Source organism: Strix uralensis, unplaced genomic scaffold (assembly GCF_047716275.1).
Source record: "Strix uralensis isolate ZFMK-TIS-50842 unplaced genomic scaffold, bStrUra1 scaffold_518, whole genome shotgun sequence".
NCBI classification, from domain to species: domain Eukaryota; kingdom Metazoa; phylum Chordata; class Aves; order Strigiformes; family Strigidae; genus Strix; species Strix uralensis.
The window spans coordinates 16,744-21,260 of NW_027437112.1; positions in this window are offsets into that span (position 1 = coordinate 16,744).

Consider the following 4,517-nt stretch of genomic DNA (forward strand, 5'->3'; position numbering starts at 1 on the left):
CGATAAGCCAATCTCCTGTCTTATCCCTGCTTGTGAAGAAAGCACAAGGTGCGGGGCAGCGTTATGTTTTTGTGCTGGGCAGTTGATTTTGCACCAGAGGACGCTGCCTAACTGTGACTAACCATGTTCTGTAAAACGGGCTTGAAAGTGAATATTATTAAATCTCTGGTGTTCTGTTAATTCCAGCTTAATTCCATTAGTTCAAATTATTAATTCCACAATAATCCAAACATTTTCAGTTTACACACTACATGTAAGCATTACCATAGTTTTGCATTTGGGTCCAAGGTCTTCTGTTTGTGTTGAGCTGATTCTTCTGCTTGGGGCACTTCCGACCGTGTGGATCGGGTACTGCTGAAAAGAAAGGTAGCAAAAATGTTAATGGTTGCTCTTAGGACAAAAATGCTGATCAGTCAAGCAAAAGATGTACAACTATGGTTACATCCAAAACAGACTTCCAGAAAGAAAGATACAAGACTCGGAATCCCACCAGTAGGCTTCTTGTCAAATGAATGACATAGCAGGTGCTATCAAGAGGACAGTAGAGTATTTCAAAGATGGAAAAGAGATGAAGGAATGTGGGGTGGGGGGGTGTCCCCATGGGCCCCCCGGGGTGTCCCTGTGTCCTCCATCCTGGTCGATGCCGTGGATGTACCAGTGGAGGCTGTTGGTGGCTTTCCTCATCAGCCCGGTGTGGTCCCCTTCCTGTGGGGTGGGGGGGACACACGGATGACAACAGGCTCCCCAGATCTGAGGGGAGTGGTTGTGGGGGGCATTGGGATGCCCCCCCTTCCCATGTATCCTCGAGAGTTTGGGGGTGCAGAGATAGGGGTGTGGTATCACACCGCCAAAAAACCCTGCAGGTGGTGGTGGGGACAGCAGGGACAGAGTGTGTGGGGCAGTTGGGGGGTGTGGGGGGGTGACAGTGCTGGGACCCCCCAAAGCTCCTGCAGGGGAAAGTAGGGATGTGGAGGAGGGATTTGGGGGTCCCAATGGGGGAACTGGGGGTGCAGTGGTGTTGAGAAGCCTGTGAATATAGTAAATACACGATTTCCTGTCACGGAAGCTACTAAAAGTCAGCTACAGGAGCCAGTGGAGAAAAGGCAGTAGGAAGGGGACTGGCGACTGGCAGAAGGGTTATGCCACAGGAGGCCGAGCTGCAGGAATTCTTTTGGAGGCGCTCTCAGCCAGGGTTAGGAAGGTGACTTGCTTTTAGAAATGTGAGAACCACTTGGACTGGTTTATTGCCTTTAGAGAATTTTAGTTCTCAATACCAGTTGGCAAAATTTTTCGTTGTAATTCTGTGAAAAATGCAGTATTTTGAGGGTCAGGGGGAAATCGTGATCTGCACATATCGGTGTGAGATTTGCTTTGTTCAGAAAGGTTCTGTAAAGTCAGGTTAGTTCCTAAGTGACCTACCTCACTGCATAAGTAGGAAAATTAGGTCCTTTACCCCGGAAACGGGAAGGTGGTGCTCTTGTCTGGATTTTTCTTTTTCTCCTGAATGGATGAAGCAGTAATTCCCCAATTCACAGGTCTCCAAAGTAGTAGCATGCACACCTTTGCCTGAACCATTTCCCTTCCCCTGAGCAGCACGTCGTTCTCTTCCTGAATGCACCCTACCCTTCTTCCCTGAAGCTCCCACCTGCTTGCTCTGGTGGAGATACTGCACATTACTAAGTTGCACGTTGTCACGGCTTCCGTGCAATTTAGCGTGTGCGATACTTTCACAGGCGTGCATGCACAGGGGTATGGCTGTGGCTTAAAGTTACTGCAGCTTTCCAATTTGGTGGGGCCTAATGACGTTGTGAAATGGTCTTAAACCCAGATCAGTATTTTGAGCGATGCCTTGAAACACGTGTTAGTGGAAGTCTGTTCTGTAATGCCAGGAGGATGAGTCCTGCTTGTTTAGCGTTTCAGAAGGGTTATCGTTATTTGCTTCATTTTCTTCATTTGCCATGTACATCTCCAACTGGATCAGATTTTTCATTGGTTCTCTACAAGTTCCTGAAAGTACTAGTTGTCTCCAAAGAGGAAACAGCAATCATATCCTTAACTGAAATTTGCCAGAAAGTCAAAGAGAGATTGGATAGGAAGAAAACCTACAGTGCCTTAATGGCTGCGAGAGCCTCTTACTGGTTTTTCAATTTCTGTTTACTAACATTTAAAGACGTCTGAAATGAGCTACCATGCAAAGAAAGAAAGAAAGAAAGAAAGAAAATCTCAGCGGTTCAAGGATCTAGCTGGTTTGCGGTGGCATCCTGGCAGTAATGATGGAGAAAATGGGGCGGTGATACAGTTCCCACAGAAAACAGTAATCTTCCAGCGTGTAAAACTAATGCTTAGGCAAAGCAAAACGTGTGCTCCTGTTTATTTTACTGCAACATTAGTCATGTCTCTTAGATTAATTTTTCAAAGATAACTCTTCACTGATTATGTTTGGACTGATTTTTTGCACACAACGTATGTTCTTTAGTAGCAGCAGTATCTTGCAGAAATCTCTCTTGTCACAGGAATGCATTTAATAGGACCTTACTGAAGTTTTATAAGCTCCACTTGTGTATGTTACGAGATGGGAATAGAATTGAAAAGGAGTCTGTCTTAATTAAACAACCTCCTCCTAGTCTAAAACTGGGAATAATAGATACTTTTTTTTTTAAACTGACATTGAGGAAAGGGAAGCTTCGGTTGAGTTACTGAAAAAAAAAAAGTAGAATGTAGTCTAGAACTCTAGAAGAGATGCTGCAACTGTTTCAGTACGTTTGCAGAACCAAACTGACAGTAACAGTCACCTGGTTATCCTAGTGGGATAGATAGCAGTATTTATCGGCTGATTGTTTTCGTAGCACTAACTACGTGACGTGCTCCTACCACTATTTTAGTCTTAAATATTCTCCTATATGAAAAAAAAAAAAAAAAGGGATTTATCTTCACCTGTATTTCCTTTTTCTTTTGTATCAAAAATCCTCGTTCTCCGTAAACACAGCTTTCTCTGTATTGCTTTACATACACATGACTTTAAGAAGTTATTCAAAGAATAATTCAAAGAAAAACAGATACTGAAAGAAAATTTTAGAAAACAATTGGTTTGCTCACGCTTAATCTTTACTCTTTTTCCAAATTTACCTGCAACCATGAAAAAATGTTCAGGATTGTACACACATGGTTTGGGTCAAGCATGCCACAAAGTCTGTAGGAATTTTGCAGTTGACTATCCCTAATTCACGAGATCATGCAAGTGCATAATGTGGTGCTGAAACAAACAGTTCTGTTCTCTGTGCCATGCAAACTGGCAGAGTGTAACACAGAAGCAGATTTGCACCATAGCATCTTAGAGCCTAGCCCTTTAATTATATATGGCACTCATGCAATTACCTATGTACGCTGCTTCTTCTACAACACCAACTTTTTTAAACAGTTATTTGTATGTCAGAGCTTATCTTTATTTGAATATTGGAGCTGGCAATCAGCAATTCTTTGCGGAGAGCTGGCAGACCTTGCGCAGGCCGGCTGGGCCTCCCTTGCCCGCCGGCGGGATGTCTGGATGCTTTGCCCCCTCTCAGGCACTGCCGAGCGCGGGGGGCTGTGCCACGTCCCAGGCATTGGCTCGGTGGAGGGTCGCTGAGGACCCCCGACCCTCCTGGAACATGGTTGCCACCGTCTCGTCGAGGGGAACCCAGGCACGGGATGAGGAGGGGGCTGGAGCCCAGGGCTCACGAGGGGAGGTGGAGGGCAGTCCCTGTGCCCAAGGGGCAGCCTTTCTCTTGGGCAAGCACCATGGCAGGTGGGAGTGAGCCCCAGGAAAGGGGCCCTCAGTGCCCGCGACCCTCCTCCTTCTCCCACATTTGGGCATCTCTCAGGCCACAGGCCCGCCACGCCCAGCCCCGCCACAGTTGGCCACACCCATTGGCCGCCGTCACAGTCGACATCACAATGGCTTCTGTCACCAGCCACCTCACGGGGCCCTATAAAAAGAGGGACCCTGCAGCTGGCCCACCAGTTGCCGAGCTTACAGGCCCTCAGAAGCCAAGCATGCTTGGACAGGAGAGGAGCCAGAGCAGCGAGGCAGATGGCTGCCCACCTTTGCGTGGGACAGCGCAGAGACCGGTCCCACCGCCGCCAAAGAGGGAGGCACCTGCCAGGAGCCTGAAGGAGGGCAGTCCGTGGAGGAGGAGGAACAACATCACCCCTCGTGCCATGGGCGTGATTGGCAAGCGGCACCTGGCTGCAGGCCCACCAGGGTACGGCGTGGGGCCCAAGCGTGTGTTCAGCGAGGCAGATGGCCGCCCACCTTTGCGTCAGAGCCGCATCCCGCAACCTCCCTGGATGAGGAGGCGGTGGCAGTGGAGGAGGAACGTCATCACCCCTCGTGCCACGGGTGCGATCGTCCCCGCTACTCGCGCTATCAGCAAGCTGCACCTGGCTGCAGGCCCACCAGGGTATGGTGTGGGGCCCAAGCGTGTGTGCCTGCCAGGGAGCAGCTGGAGCAGCGAGGCAGATGGCTGCCCACCTTTGTC